This window comes from Mycetomoellerius zeteki, unplaced genomic scaffold (assembly GCF_001594055.1).
Source record: "Mycetomoellerius zeteki isolate Tzet28-1 unplaced genomic scaffold, Tzet1.0 scaffold102, whole genome shotgun sequence".
In the NCBI taxonomy this organism is placed as follows: Eukaryota; Metazoa; Arthropoda; class Insecta; order Hymenoptera; family Formicidae; genus Mycetomoellerius; species Mycetomoellerius zeteki.
Genome location: NW_017255933.1, coordinates 1888599 through 1906488, shown reverse-complemented (window position 1 = coordinate 1906488; position 17890 = coordinate 1888599). Strand labels below are relative to the sequence as shown.

The window sequence follows — 17890 nt, the reverse complement described above, 5'->3', positions numbered from 1 at the left end:
ATAAAAGGCACTCTTGTCAATTGATATGCTGTGATGTAAATTTGAAATTTTCTGACTCCGTAAAATATCGAGTGGACATCTCTCTGTCACCTTTTGAAACTGCATTTACTTTACTATAGATAAAAATAGGTGTCCAAGTATTTTATAGGAAAGAGAAACAAACGCTTTGCGCTAAGATATACCTATGTCTGCCTACATTCTCCACCCACGATCTCATTTGAATTTTCATTGACGTCATCGTAATTTTCTCCACGAGATATCTTTTACTTTGCGTAAATGCTGTCGCGTGTCATTTACTGTCTACACACAAGTATCCTGAAGCATAAATAGCTAATTGATTCTGGGTGTTTTTTCTAATTTTCCGAAAATATCTCTTCTCAGCCCTTCTCAAAACAAAAAATGCGTGAACAAAGAATGCGTCAATGCTTTGTCTCGATAACGTTGTAAAGCCATAAATAACTTAGACGAATTTACTTAAGTAACTATAAACCTAGATAAGATAAACTTCTGATAGAAAAATCAATGTAACCAGGTTTAAAATTTTTTTCTTATTAACAGAAAATTAAATTATTCCTTATCAATTATCTTCAAGATATTACCGAATGAAAATAAATTTTTACTTTAATTGTCAAGTTAGTATGAATATGGTATCTTTTGAACTCACATTGCAAATACATCAAAATTGTCTAAAATTCTTTCTAATCAATACAGTATTGATTAATATATGTAGATCTATGAATTACTAGCAATGAAGAAGATAAAAAGTTTCAAAAAAGTTTCAAATCAGAACAAGGCAGAAAATTTATTCTATAATCTATTGGGGTTATAGAATAGATACAAATTATTTAAACAATATTGAGGCAATGCAGAGTAATTTATTTATTAACCATTCTAGATTTAACCAAAATATTTGTTATTCAAGGAAGTAAAAATATTTTCTTTGAAATACAACTGTGTATGTATACCATATAAGAAATTAAAACTTTTCCATTACTTTCTTGTGTCAAAGTTAGTGTTGTTTTTATTACGGTATCTAAAAAAAAAGATTGAAAACCCATTATGTGTCATAAATTTCTATGATAAATAGATTCAATGCTTTCAATGAAATCACAATATTATACAAAAGATTTCATTTCTTTTCTTAAATATTTGTTTTGAAACTTGTTTAAAAGTTTCGTGATAAACATCTTGTTATTGTCGAACTTACACCAATTCTAACAAAGCGTCGAAAATAAAAATACTTACCGAGATTTTATTCTTTTTCTGAAGATATTTATTTTCCAGATTTTAATATCTCAGATTAAATTCGCTATTAAACAATCAAAAAACTAATAAATATCAAATAATTGCAGTTATTAATATTGAATAAATTGGAAAGGATAGAAAATAATAAATATTAGGTATAACTATGCACCTCCATCTCTTGTAAAAAGACGTAAAAACGTCGAAAATTTATATGGAATACATTGTATTAAGAGCTGCTAAAAAACGTTTATGACAACGAATAGCCGCGTCATTTTGCTGATCGATCCCGTCGGCGTCCTCCGACATGGCGTCCATTAGCCGACGGGAGTAACCGACAGCACGCAACGGCCGCACTAAATAACATGTATATTTTTTTTAACTGTCGTCTTTTCTACACTTATATAATTGTTAGAATTAGAGTTGCATGATACGCACTAGAAATGATTTCGGCGTGTTATAGAATTAACCCGCTCACAGCGTAGCGTTACGAAAGAAAGGTCTGAAATAAGGATAAAAAAGAATGCAGATATATATAAAATTGTTTCATATTTTTATTTACGAGAAAGTACAATAGAGAAGATTTTTATGGAACTAATTATGTCTTCCTGCAAATAGTCTTGAGAATTATCTTACTGTATCTCGGTAACCAGGTCTTTTTTATGTTTTATGGTCGTATACCTGCATATATATCTGATCGTATTTTACTTTATACCTGATTTTTGTGAGTGAACCCATTACATTGAAGACAAAGAGTTACCGACAAAGAGTTTGCCGACAATATGTTCGTTGGAACCATTTCGTTGACACCAAATTTCAGTGGCAATATTAGTATGTTCACAGACGTCCGCATTCATCGACAAATGCATTCTATTTTTACCAGAAATTTTCGGTCATTGGAAACAAAACTCTCGCAAAATAGATGAAATTCTATCGTTATAAAGAGGACGAATTAATTGCAAGCTTAATTGAATATGTAACGAAGATAAAACGTAGAGTGTAAGTAGGAAATAATACCTACGCTTTTTGAATGGAATATTTGAGAGATATTATCTAAAGATGTGCTTTGTTAACGGTACACAAAAGTTAGTAAATGTATATGTGGGTCAATGTTTATCAGTGAATGTACATACTACTGACTAGACATGTCTCGACAAGATAATGTCAATGAAAGAATTGTTGGTAAAATCTTTATCGATGATCTCAATATAAACTCCTCGTTAGGCTATTTTTTAGTATAATTAACTTTTATGTATTTTTAAAGTATTCATTTTTTCAGAAAATGTTATAGAAAAAAAAACAAAGAACTTCCTATAAATACCATAAAAATTATAATTTTGTACAGAGAATTGTTTTAGTGAAATACATTGAGAAGATTGATTTATTAATTCTGTAATTCGATTTCAACAAACAATATTATGAACTAACAGGTAACATCCCCTATTATTTATGCTTTATATTATCCGCAGACCATAATATCCCAAAGAGATTTCCATTCTTGTGGTTACTCGATCGTAAATGCCATAAAATTGTATCTCAGCGGGACATGTTTTCGAAACTATTTTGTTTCCTTTTTTATTATAATGTGATCATTTCTAAAGAGATAATTAAAAAAAGAAGAAAAACAATTTTTTTTGTTAACGAATGTTAAGAAATACCGTTTTTTTCAAAGGGGTGTTTCACCCTTTAAACATGAGTTAGCGCACGTATAAAAAAATACGTGTCTCTTAGATTTTCGTGTTTAGCAACATATTTCATGGAGAATCAAATCGGTTCCGGACAGTTGTGAAACTTCCCTTGTTAGGGTCGCTGAACTCGAGTCTGGCCTTGAATTCTAAAATTTAAATTTCAAAAAATTGATTATCGTGAAACTTGATTTTAAGAGGTTTTTATATCATTGAGTTTGAATATGTGAGTCTGAAAATGTCCAATTTTTCAAAAAAATATATGTAACTAAAAATAATGAAGAAGAATCTAGTGTCATATATACACAGCCATCACAGGACATAATTTGAGTTTGGGATGTTTGGATGTTAGTTTGAAAAACAATACTGTTTATGTAGCACTGATGTGTTTCAAATAAAGCAAAACTGGAAACTTTATATTAGTAACTAAAAATTTTCTAAATCTGAGTTTTATGATAATCAGATTATTCTTTTTAATTTCTATCCGTCATTGGATTCTCTATTTTGAATTTTGAATTTTTGATCTCAGAATAAAACACTATTAAATTATCCTATAGGTCAAGTTTCATAAATTATTTATAAAATAAAAAGAGGTTATTCCACAAAAGGTTAAAGCGTATAAAGAAAATATATTGTTATTTAATAAAATAACATGTTGATTTTGAATATTCTGGTTTAAAATTTTCGAAAATATTACTCTGCGATAGCTGTACTATTTAGTATGCGAAAATTCTTTGAATGTCATTTATAAAACCGTATATCTCGAAACTATAAATCATATCTCAAAAACGGTGGTAAACATGATTTGAAGTCTTTCCTCGCCTGCGAACCTCTTTATTTGTTCGCAGGGAATGCTGTTTAAATAACTTTCACATAAGTTTGCATAAAAAGCGAAATCCCGTGAGCAGCAGCGACTCATTCATAGCTTTATGATCCAATCCGGCCCGAAGCGCGAAAAGAAAATCGCAGGATATCGTTCCGTCTACACAGCGACCGACGTCGAGGAATCGACGGCACACAACTCGATGATTCAAGCGTTTAGAGTCGGCTAATACTTTACTTGAGAGATTCGTAAACACACACGTATATACAATATGTGTATATATGTATGTACAGGCGCGTTCACAAATGAGCAACGACGCGTTCGTTACAACGTTAGATCCTCGCCGAGCACCCACCTGTACACCGTGTCTTTATCGAGCCACGAATTGTTTGCGGAATGAAAATATTGTCCCTGTAAACAAGTGACTACATTGTGCCAAGCACGCCGTTCTCTTCGTTATAACAAATCGCTCCCTCCGCGCCGCTTGGCCCCTTGGAACGCAAGTACACGCCATCGAGAAAGAGAGAGAGAGAGAGAGAGAGAGAGGAGAGAGCTGTTTGTTTCGGTTAGGACAAATCCTTAATCTACGATTAAACAACGATTTGCTATTTGACCTAGATTATCGCGTATCGCGGGCCTTCATCGGCCCGATCGAGCACTCAACAACCGTGCGTAAATGCAGTGATTATTAAGTGCACAGACATACAAACAAATAGATAATTTTGCACGTATGAAAAAAGTATTTTGAAAAAATCTTTCTTCTGCAACAATTTAAATAGATGACTAATTATGGAATTATTCCACAGTGAAAAACGAACGGATTTTTTAAGTAGAAAGATATTTTTATTGAAAAAAAAAAGGAAGGCAAATTTTTGGATTACCAACAACAGTCTGTAAAGGGTTATTCTTGAATTTTCAAGCATACTTTTTAATTTAACAAAAATTTTATTTAAGATTGAATCACGTTCTACGAGATTTTTACATTTAAATAATGTTTTTAAAATTATTTAATTAATCTGCATTAATAAAATATGGATTAATAATTTTTCAATTAATCGTTGAATTTGCTATACTTGAATTTAATTCCTAATACCAACCATCATACATAAAGTTTTAAAAGAGATTTTTTTAAATAAATTCATAGCTGTTAACAAATTTATGCATTATTTATAATTTTTGTTACGAAATATTCGGCGCAATCGAGGTAGAATTTTTTAATTTCATTTTCGTTACTAAGGGCAAATGCGTTATATTGCGTAATTACGCAAACTCATGATGTACCAGTCCTAGAGCAGTTTATTTGAAAATTTTATCTGCTCGAAATTGCCCCGTTTAATTTTTACTTGCCGCGGTTGATTACCGATTCACTTATTATTCACGAATGGATTATAACGTAATCGTATGCTGCAAATATATTGCTACTCATTTAGCGATATTAAATCAAGTATAATTTATATTCGACAACACTTTAAAACTTGAACAACCAATGTTATAGCGTTTTTCACTGGCAGAACTGGTGCGCACTCAGTACATATTAAAGCTGTTGTACATTAACCTAATCTGAATGTAAAAGTGATATATGTAAATTAATAAAATACCCAACATATATTTTATCAAATACCACAATAAAATTTATTAAAGATTTCACGGTTTAATTCGTTTCTATATTTTTATTAAACGTACATCTTTACGTCGATTTGTGTACAACGGCTTTAAAGTGCACTGAGTGCGCACCAGCTCTGCTAGTGAAAAACGCTATTAATGATGCTGAAGAAAAATACTGCGTAAAAATAAAAAACAATCATGTAGAGATTGACAAATTGCCTTTATTTTAAATGTACATACATATATATCTGCAAGTATTAAAAAGTTATCTGTGTCTTCTAATATAAATTGAAGAATGGTAATTATTATCAATATATCAAGTGGCTCTTCTATTTATTGTACTTTCAAACTTGAGAAGCGTGAAATAGCTAAATAAAGCGAAAAGCTTGGGTTTTACACAATCAAGTTCCGTGACGCATTAAACGTTTATGTAAACCACATAATATACTCGTGCTCGATCATTGGGTATATTACCTGGCGATCGAGTTAGTATGTGCCTGGGATTGTTTAACTTTCGTGAGCCGGAAAAGGCAAATCCGAGACTCCGGGACAGCTTGATAAAAAGTGTTTTGTCATTTTTATAAGAGGGGCAAAGAGGGTGACAGAACGCAGGAACAGCCGGCTGGACCGACTTTGTGGAGTTCCTAAAGGATCCTACCTGGATCCACGTGGGTGGTCCTCTTTCTCTCTCTTTCTCTCGCCCCTTGTATTATTAACGCCGGTGATAACTCGTAGACACACAAGGTTATACCGCCCTTCCTTCTCTCGGACCTTCATTCGTTTTCACTCTTTTTGTATGTGTTGTATTGCTATATGAATGGCGCTCGCTTCGTACATCTGCGAAAAGGGCGATCATATATTCATGGAGACGAAGATCTTTCATGTTTAGATTCCATCCTCCTGTATCTATTTACTCATTCATACATTTTCATTTAGAACTTTTCAACACCAAATTATTTTTCGATATATTAGAAGATAAATTCCAACATTTTCTTTTCTACAAAATTATATCTGTATATCTTTTTCTTTAGATATGAAAAAAATGGAGCTAATGCTGGCGATGCCTGTTTAATAATTTAAATTAATAGCAAAGTATATAATATTTCCTAACGTTTTCTAATTTTTATCTAACGATAACTTGTCGAAACCATAATTCAATCAATGAAAACTTTCAGTTCTTCATGAAATAAATGTTTAGAGAATAGACAAAAATCTCGGTATTTTGTACTAATATTTACTAGGAACAAAATGTTTTTAAATTTAGAATACTCCGGATGTTCCCAATTCTGTCTGACTCTTCGTATTATTCGAAAAAATCTATAGCAAATTTTAGTTTGTCCTAGAAAAATATTTCTGATGGACATTCTAGATGGACAGAAGATAGCACGTGGTACCTGTCGCACGCGATTGCGGAAAACATAACATCAACAGATTTGTTGTTCTAAGGATTCACTCCGTGCCCGTATTGAGAAGTGTCGATATTTCGCGTAAAAAGGGGAAAGTCAGGTGCGTCTCGTGACTGTATCAAGAAATCAGCGTTTTATGAGAAGAAAAACAGATGTATCTATCTTTGAAGCACGTCCTCCAAACACAGCGCAGCACGATGTAGGTCATTTTTCGACTTGAAAATTTTAGCAACCGGAGAAGTGCAAAAAAAAAAGAGAGCACGTAAAAGCATGATGAAGTGGCAGATAATAGTATTCTCGAAAAAGAATACCATTAATTAGGATAATTTATCTCCGCTTTGACTAGGTACCATTATCTTGTTTAAATTATCTTGTTTAAATAGCTCGTATGCGCATAATAGGGGAGACCGGGGATAGTAGACTCATTTTTTAGTTTCGAATTTTTATAGACGAAATTAAGAGACTTATCGAAAAAATGAATTCTACGCCAGTTACTACATACATTTGACTATCTAATAATATTTTAATAATAAGGGAAAACTGATAATTACTATGAAAAAAAATGCATTTTTCTAATGCATTCCATCTGATTTAACTAGCCCCGGGACCGGGGTAAAATGACTGATGGTATGGGGTAATTTGATTAACATTATTAAAATGAAGATTAATAAATATTTTAAGGTACATCTTTGGCTACATAATAACAAAAATTTTATAAAAATGTATTTTAAACACAAACATATTTATTATAAAAAATGTATAACTTTGTACTAAATGACAATTTATCTAATCCGAATCGTTATCCGAATTACAGTTATAACAAACATAATACGATAAGTTACCCTTTATGCATTTAGAGTATCCACACGCATGTTCACAAAATTATACTTTTAATTATTCTTAATATTTTCACATTATTATTATTACTTCTATTACACTTAAAAATAATTTTACAAAAGAAAGAAGGATGTATGAACATATATGGATATGTTTCATATATAATTATATATGTTTATGAATATTTATACATGTTTATGTATAAATGTTCATAAACGTATATAATTTATCATATTATATATGTTTATACATATTTATACATATGCATGAAAAATTTCTTATACATGTAATTTAACTATTATTACTGGTAAAAAAAGTTGATAGAGAATGATTGAGAACGATAAGATTTCTATCAATTTGTATCGAGATTTCATTTCAAGAAGTTTGGGAGTAGATACTATCAGAGTCGTCACTAAATTAATCATATAGCCTCGTATTGTGGTTAGCCTATTAGCCCCATCCGTTCATTTTTTAAAAACATTAACAGTATACGACAACAAAACCAGATAAACAAAAAAAATCTGTTGGACTTTATTAAGTAAGAACTATGCTTACTACCTAAATGGAAATAAAATATCTCAGACAATTATATACAATTGTAAAACAAAAACTTTAAGAATAAAAATGTTTACTTAGGTGTACGATTTTTTTAAATTGTAGCGTAACTTCTATCATAGATGTGTTAGGAACGAGATGTTACAGCAGACTGAGCGGCAGTCGCTGCTGCGTGCTCAGACGAGTTTACGCGTGTCTGGCGCGATTTGTTTATAACGTAGCCTCGATTATTTTACTTACCCCTATAGTTTACTGACCCCGGTCTCCCCTACTGTTGAACAAAAAATTTCATTTTTGAATAAAAAAATCAGGATAATGATTTTCTTCGTTTTTTGTGCATTTTCTTTGTTGAATAGTGCAATGGCTCTTTCTTTCAGGTATCGAAATAAATCATAATCGATTTTAGCAAGGACGTGAAGAGATGTGACCAGTTTAAAGTTGACTAAGGCCCAGTTCCACAACTCACTTATTCATTGTCCCTTTCCAATTCTAGAATTAGAAAGAGATGAGAAACAAGTTGAATCTCGATTAAGAGTTAACCGTGAGTTGTGGAACTGGGCCTAAGCCAGTGAAAATGGACGTGTTTTGACAAAAATAAATCGTTTGCGAAAAGAACATAAGAAACGTATTAATCTCGATAAGCGCTAATATAAACCAATTTTTCTGAAAAGAAAAAATCCAAATAATCCTAATCTTCTCACTTTCATTTTGTAATACTATTCGGGATTTGAAAAATAGATAGAATTTACCTAATTATATTATTCAAATTGCAAAGAATCTTCCAACGTTTATGATAATCCTTTAATATTATTGTCTCGTCATATTTTCAAAATCAGATTAGAGGAAGAAAATTAAATAAACTTAAATACATAAATAAACACAAGGAACTACTTAAAGGGTAGGTTTAAAATTAAAAGTTTTCAATTTATTATGTATTCTTGCGATCTAAATTTCATAGGGCCACATGTTTGCATTCAGATGTTTATAATACTTGTATATTGATTAATATGAAAACAACGGGGGGATGAAACTGCATATCAATATTGTTCGGAAAGTCGGCAAATAGTAAAGCATCGTTAGCTTCTAAATGTTAATTAATTCCAAACGGCAATTATCCGATAATAGCCGTTGGATATTTGCGATCCATTCACATTGCGAACGATATCATAATTTGCACTCGAAAATGGGATTCATCCACAGAAAGTGATAATTACAAATTCAACTTGTACAAACCAGTAAAAATATACCATATTAGGTATCATATATGTACATACAAACGCTTCAAAATTTATGAGATACATTTTTAGATGCAATTTCGAGAACATAATATATAACATTATTTGTGATACATAATTAAGATACTTTGAGCTGATAGAGTTAAAAGTGACATACAATATATTTTTGATCATTTTAGCTGTTATTTTATATTGTTTCATGGCTATTGGCATACGAAAAATATTGGAAGTTGCGTTTGAAAAATCGTTATAGCAAAATAATCCTTCGTGTAAACCGTTTTAAAATTGTTATAACAAAGTAACCGTTCATATATATCAATATTTTTATTATATATTGGTACTGAAAAATGCAGTTTTATATGTTTTATTCTTGCATTATTAATAAAACTAATATTAATGTTTTCACTTCAATATTAAAATATATAAAAAGATGATCCGGATGATCGATTTAAATAAAAATATAAACGTGAAAGAACGCTTCCTAGAACTTCAACAAAAACAGAGATATTGCTCTTCTGGGCCCCTATTCTTGAAAAATATCGCATATAAAAAACTAGGGAAATACTATAATGCACGTAACATATACTATAGTATTTCCCTAGTTTTACGTATGCGATACTTTTCAAGAATAGAGGCCCAATTTCTATATCTCGCGGCTAATGACTGACCACGCGTAAGAAAGAAATCTAAGAATTTAAAAAGTTGCGAATCTACTTGCCGAAGGGATTGAAAGGGCGAACTGCGGGGTAACACGATGCAGAAGCGCCGCGGGACATATTGAGCCACTTAAAAAACGATATTTTCGATGTGTGTGCTTTATCGGGCGCGAACGTGGCGCAGACTGGATAGTCACGTGCTGTGCGTGCCTCGCCGTGGATTTCCCAGATTTGCGATCCCCGAATCTCGCTGGCCGTCCTATCTCCGACGAAAACCCGGGCACCGCGGCGCACCCTCGATCGGCCCAAGGCAAAAATAATAGACTCGTCGCACGTTTTCATTCCCTCGGCGTGACGGCGGCCACTATCGACTGCACCCTCATCCCACGGAAAAGCTCTACAGGGATAGGCGTAATCACGAAAATTCCACGCAAGCCACTCTAAACATCTTTACGATGCAAGACGATGACGGCATCGTGGCTCCTCCACCACTTATTAATAAATCAATTTGATATTTTTATCCGCTGATGTATTACTTATATATTATACTATATGGATTACGGAAAGAATTTGAACGGTTTTGCATTGAAGTGTCTAAAAATTTAGCTAAGTACAGATCTGGAAATATTTTTATTGAACTATCAAAATAATTACATAAGAAACCTAAGCAATGCTACAAAAAGTATTTGACATTCTAGCAACCAGTTTAAGCGTCATATATAATTATTTTGATGATTCAACAATATTATTTTTAGACCTGTATCTAGCTAAATTTTTTGATATTTCAGCAAAATCTTTCTTTTCCGTACACTGTTTACATATTAATTATATAATATATTTACTAATACATACTTATATATTTGTATATACTATATTTATATAACTAAGTATACTGCGTTCCTATTAGATTGAGATATGTTATTATAAAAGAATTGCTGAAAATTCTATTATGTATTTGAAGACATTACAATAATCTGTCGCCAAATTATTAAATGAACTTTATTGATTTCTTGATTGTGACTTGATAGAAAAATAAGATTTCTTCTAGATTATTCTTTTGTAATTAAAAAGTTATTAAAATCACTTATCTTTATCTCTCTCTTGATATTGATATTCTTTTGATTAAAGGTACGTCAATCATAAAATACTTATACGGATATCTACGAGGGTGTCCTTAGCGATATAACATTATAAATTTTCTTTTACGCGGAATGATAAAGTTTTCAATTGTAATTTATTTCTACATATGTATGTTCTGGACTTTGTCATTAAATATTTAAATAAGACAGTTCAAACTTCATCTTTATCTTACAGATAAAAATCAAAGAAAATGATTAATTTTTTATAATATCCTGTATGCTTCTATTTGTTAATGAACTTAAAAAAATATAATAACTCAAAATAATATTAAAAAAAGATACCTTATATTTTCTTCCTTCTATAATTCTTATTTATTTTGAACATTCCGGTTAAAACAGAACATGAAACGTTAAAAAGAATACGCAACATTCCCTAACGTTCTCGTCTGAGAAGCGAACCCGGAAAGATTTTTGATATTTTCCGAGCGGGAAGGACGTTTCTGCAGCGCGCGCGTAAAAGCACGTATGTGGCGAATCGATTGTGCAAACAAGAGCGCCCCCGTCTCTATCGTCCTCTCGTTAAATTTCTGTTTCACCGTTTCAATGCAAACGTTGCGAGATATAAAAGTTGCAAGCAGGCCATCAGGCCAATCCGAGAAGTTTTGCTCTATTTGCACGGCGCATCTAACTTATTAATAGCGTATAATCGCAAATAGATTTCTATTTATATAGTATATGTACAGTGTTTTCGCTTATCGGTATAAGGCGATGTTTCATATCAAAATTCATTAAATGATTTTTCTTCTATTAAGATTTAAGTGAGCATTTTTTACAATCGTAGAAAACATTGATCTCTTCAGATATCTCTGGAATGTGAAATATTACAGTAACTAAATTTTACGTTAAAATTTTGCTAAAATAAAATGTGTTTGTGGGGCTTAACTTAAATATTTAAACTAAAATTCAAAATATTTCTCTTTGTTTCTGTACTTATATGAATATATCTTGCATTGCTTACATTTAAATATGTATCTTTGAAATCACACAATTAAGATAACTGAAATGAATACGATCTAATAATTCTTTTATCTTCGAATAATATCTAAAAATAATTTTTCTTTGAAAAACCTGATAGTTTTCGATATCTTAATTCTAAAAGAGACATACTTTATTATCTCGCACTAAATATATTCATATAATTCTTATTTCTCTCATACTAAGAATGTTACAAGCCGAGAATTCAATTATAGTTACATTTAGCATCAAAGTGCATGCAGAAGTGGATACGGGCTTTGGTCATTTTTAACGAGCCGTGCCGCGCAGAGCATTGGTCGAAGTCGATCGATGAGATAGCATTGGAAGACAGGCAGGTGGTGGATGAGTCGCCGCCGATCAAACGCCTCGAATTGGCAGCGATTTCTCGACCAGCGGCCGCAGCCAACCCTCTCTGTTAGCTAGCCGCCACTTCCGTCGAGTCAATTTTAATAATTCCACCCCCCACAAGCCACCTTCGTACTGCGATGACTCGCACGATTTTTCCTGCAGCTTTCAATTATCCGAGGACCCGCACTCCCACGAACGAGCGAGTACATGCTGTCTCGTGGAATATCGATTGTTCGACGTTTTCTCTCTCTCTCTCTCTCTCTCTCTCTTTTTCTTTCCTTCGGGACGATCGTCGCGTTAGACACCCGTACCGGAAGTGGGCGGAACGAGAAATTACGAGTTGTAGTAACGAGAAGGTGCGTTATTGTCGCCGACAATTACGACTCTTACATACGTCGTGGACGTTCTGAAAAAATATTCGAGTCACCCATCGGCTAATTGGATGACTTCCCCAAATTATACACAAAATTCTTCCTTGTAAAGAATTTGTCTTTAACAATATTATCGAGATATTTACAATTCTTGATACATTAACGATTGAAAATAAAGTTTTTGGGAAGTTTCCTTAATCGTCATATTATTCAATTAATTTCAAGTATATATTTCCTTTTGACAGGATTTTTGTTTATATACATGCACTCTACTTCAATATTTTTTTTATTTTTTAACAAAGCGCTACGTTATTCTGCGATACAAATAGTTATGTGTGAATCCCTTAGAAAATACTAATACACACTAAAAATTACTTCGGCACGAATGGTGCGCAGTAAAACCGTGATGTATACGAAGAACGCCAGGTACTCGCTAATATATCCTTTTTGGTTGCGGAAAACCGGCGTTCTCAATCGGTCGGCTGAAAGAAAGGAAAGACCGTGAAAAGAGTATCGTTGTAAAGTAATAATCGATTTATGACGGCGCGGCGGTGCATTTTTTACTGAGACTCTTCTCTAAAATTTGAAGGGTCCTAGATTATTCCAAAGAAAGACACAACAAAATCGTGCGTGTGCAACTAAATATCTATGACGTAATACAACGATATAATAAAAGCATAAGCACTCAGACAGCATGTATGTCTAAAAGACGTCATGAAAACGTCATAAAGATGTCTTTTGAGACATACGTATTTAAAAAAAACTATTTAAAAGACACCATAAAGGCATCCTTTAAACATGAAGATAACATTGCGTGTTGTCTGGGCATTTCGTTCCTAAGGTGTAGCAAAAACTTCAAGAACCATAAAATTTATTTCTCAAAACTGAATATTCTTTTCAATTTATTTATATTGTTTTATTGCTTGCCTTGATAAATCAAATTTCTCAAGAACACAATAAATTTGTAGTGCATTATTTGAAGTCCAAATGTGTCACTAAAATCAAAATGGTATGTCGCGTAATTTATTATTAATATTTCTTTTGAAATCAAAGGGAAACAACAAAAATATTAAAAGAAAAGTAAAAATGGGGTAATGAAAGTCAGTGGAATAATAAGTGTATGCAAAATTTTTTTTAAATTAACATTTTTATAATTAATAATATATTTTTAAAATAACATTTTTATAATTAATCATATCATTCGGAAAGTAATCAATATTTATAAAACCGTTCGCGTAGCCGACGTATCGACTTACTTAAAAGTCATTCTCAACAGAAAGAAGATAACATCATGATACATATTTATGCGTAAAAATACTAAAAAATTTTATCAATACTATTGTTTTCCCTTAAATGAACGAATTCTTTAATTTGAATTGAGCGAAAATTTAATCTCTATTATGCATTCTTTTAAAATATAACAAAATTTAAATTTTTATATTAAAAGCTTAACGTTAAAATTTAAAAAGGAAATAGATTATACGTGAGAAAAAATTAAGGAAAGGAATTGCAACGCGTTTCACACTATTTATCTTTGTCCGTTTATTCTTATACCGGATGTCTAAGTGACATCGACGCCATCGATATATTGGACCTTTTATTGTTTCAGTTCGATCTTCGTGGGAGGCTGCGCAGCGCGTAAAGATAAACATCCATACGCAAGAATAACATCTTCTAGATCCCTCTAATCACAACACTCGGAAGATACTCCGTACATAAGCGAGGAACATGGGTAAGAAAACACTTTTGATAGAACCATCGGAAAAATGAGAGAGCGGCCTGGCAATTCATCAAGGAAGATCATTATTCGCGATAACAGAGAAAACTAGATCGCGCATATAACAAGCAAGGGTGTGAATTGTTATCGATGAACAATTAATAACTTAAAAAAAAAATTAAAAAGAAGATACGCGAATTATTCAAAAATTAAATCGAATTTTTTTTAATGCTGGTCTAATTAGAACGAATTAAACAGTTTTTTATGAAATTTTATAGTTATTATAATATAAAAAAAAACAATTAAATATTGTTAATAAGAAAGTATAACAAAAACTGTTCTAACGGAATGAACATATTTCGAAAACATTTACGGAAAAAAGTACCAAATATAGCATTTTTAAATTAGCGCTAATAAAATCATTTTATTTTATCAATGTTATATTTAATAATCAAGATTCTCATAAATAAACTAATTTTTCTGTTGTGAATAAATATGTAATTTTTATTCGGATTATTTTGATACATTCCACGCTGTTCTACAACGTTTCGCAATATAATCGAAAATAGAACAACTTGAGCTACGCTCGATTCTAATGGCACTTCGAGTTCGCTAAAGAAGATAATGTTACATCGTATACGCGTTACATAGTATTGTTTTAGATATATTGATAATTATTAATCTTGTTCAAGAAATGCTTTTTCCTCTTTCTCACGTTATGCGAATAAATAGATAATACGATAGATTTAAAATTTTACTAAAAGTTATCATTAAATTTATCCTGTAAACGGTAATTTACGATGAATTGGAAATAACTGAAAGGAATTTATGCTACAAATTATCAAATTCTTTAATATCAAGGATTAACTTAAAAATTTTGGAAGTTTATTTATTCCTTCTTTTTTTCTCTTAATATTGATCAATTTATTTATTAAAATTAAAGTAGACCAAAATTTGTGTCTCACATTAAGGAGGCACTAGATTCTATTATTATATTTAGAATAAAAGAAAAAATTAAAAGCCATCTCTCAACATATTTCAATGTTATTCTCGACTAGTTCTAAATTATCTTTTCTTCGAAGATAAAAAATACAATATGATGGCGTAAATTCCTATCAATTTTTCCTTAATCCAACTATTTTTAAAAGAACGCAGAATATCTCAACAAAATGTACCAGCGACGAGATATATAAAATGGATATTACATTTTACATGGAGGCACATGTGAGACTTGCGATATGATCTGACATTTACCGAACAAATTCGTATAGATTTACTTTATCCCAGCAATAACTTATTATCTCGAGTTCGGAGCAAATTTAGTACAAATAACTCCTATTGATCTGTGTGAAGTAAAACGGAATAACGAGTGCTCATTATGGAGCCGTAACGCTATACCAATACAGTCCAGACCTCTGTTATGACGTACCTATATCAATTAGCTCATGCGAAGAAGTATTGCGAAATTTATTTGACTTCTACAAAAAGTTATACAAAATATGACACGATATCTGCTTACGATATGCGTTTAGAGTGTTATCACTCGTAAAACTACGTATTTATTGCCAGTTGGGGGATATATCGGTAGGAATATCTGCCGTAAAAACCGCAGAATATCCATAAAAATATTTATGTGTAAACAGTACCGGCGAAGACATGATGTATGTGGATAAATAAACTTGCATGTACAAACTGTGTGATAGTCTAAGTGTGATTCAAAGGCAGAAAATTGAAAAACAGGCTCTTCTAAACCGGAGTGAAAATTGGGAACTCTTAATATCTTAGCAGCCAAGATTTTAATTCATACATTTCTATAACATATTATATAATTATTTTTCTTTAAGATAAGAAATTTTTTTGTAAAATTGTACGATAATGAGGTAAGTATGCCAATTAATTCGTTAGTCCATTTAACGTAACGTAGTACCTTATCTCTCGCGCGAGACAGTTAATGATAATTAAAAAATTTGTAAGTACTTTTAAAAATTTCCTTAAAATATACGCGAAATCTACTTAAAATTTATAATAAATATACGAATACGACTAAGAAGAATTAACATATAGCTGCTATAAAATACAAAGTAGGTCTATACGTAAAGATATGGAATATACGTATCAACGGAATATTTTAATTTACGTGCGTAACTCGAAAGTTAAATATCGAGCTAGTTTTTCAAGGAAGTGATCAGAATGATATATTAATACATAATTAAGAATGGATAGACGTGAAAGATATTTAAACACGTTGAGTATTTTCATATCGACGTGTATAATCTATTAATATTAAAGTATGTATATACCCGCGTTGAGCTTTGTTTAATTAAAAGGCATAAAAAGGAATGCTTTTCATGTTATGTTCCAAAAGCATATTTTCACGCAACCAATGATTGTCGAGCAAGCTTATCTGTACTAATGAGCAATGGATAAGATAAGATGCATTGTGGTAAGATAACGGATGAAATATGAGAAATTAGTATTAACCCTTCGCGGTCCCAATTATTTCTCGAAAATGAATAAGAATGAACAATTTCATCCTCAGTTTAATTTAACATAGTTTAATGTGTACCACACATTTAACTTATATTACTTAAAGAAATTTATGGATGTTATAAAAATATAACGTGCAAATTGTAATCGTGCATTCGAACGTTTGGAAAACTGTTTCCGGAAATCGCCGTAAAGCATTATGTCAAACTAAAATATCGACTATGGAATTATCGACCATGGAATTACAAAGGGTTAAACTAATAAAAAATAACTAGTAAAAAAGGAAAAATTGAAGAAAGGAAAAGACAGTGTAACAAAAAAAAAACAGTGTTGTGATGATTGAAAATATAACATTTGTTATGTATCAAGCAAATTTGAGCGTCATATATGCAGTTGTGCAAAATATTATAAAAAAACAATAGTATTTTTTAAAGTCACGTTTTGAAAAATATTCGATCACGTATTTGCATCATTCTATCAAAATGCAAAGCAAATATCATGTATTTTAACCTGCATTCCAGTCGGTTTCAATATTGTTAATAATGTAGAAATATTTCACATAACAATACGTCTAACAAAATTACACGCGCTTAATTAGAATAGCGCTTAATAGTAATAAATAATTATTTCGAAAATACATGTGAATTAATGAACAAATCGTAATAACAATCGATGATCTATTAATGATTGATCTCGTTCTCTAACGAAGATGCGTAATAATCGTTGGTGAGCAACGATCGGGTAAACGATTTCAAATGAAGACTATGATGATGTGTATAAAGTTTCAAGCGATAACAATATCTTTGCCA

The 17890-nt window shown here is 31.4% G+C and overlaps 1 long non-coding RNA gene across 2 annotated transcripts in view; it reads left to right on the top strand.

The window, feature by feature from the left end:
- LOC108720288 (uncharacterized) overlaps window positions 1–17890 on the top strand; it is an 83204-nt gene that overhangs the window by 59718 nt on the left and 5596 nt on the right. Inside the window, exon 3 of one of the 2 annotated variants that reach the window (XR_001936522.1) lies at window positions 14487–14609. This is a non-coding gene — a long non-coding RNA (uncharacterized lncRNA). Of the gene's footprint in view, window positions 1–14486; window positions 14840–17890 lie in introns of those variants that run through there. The other variant, XR_001936521.1, reaches the window with a different exon arrangement.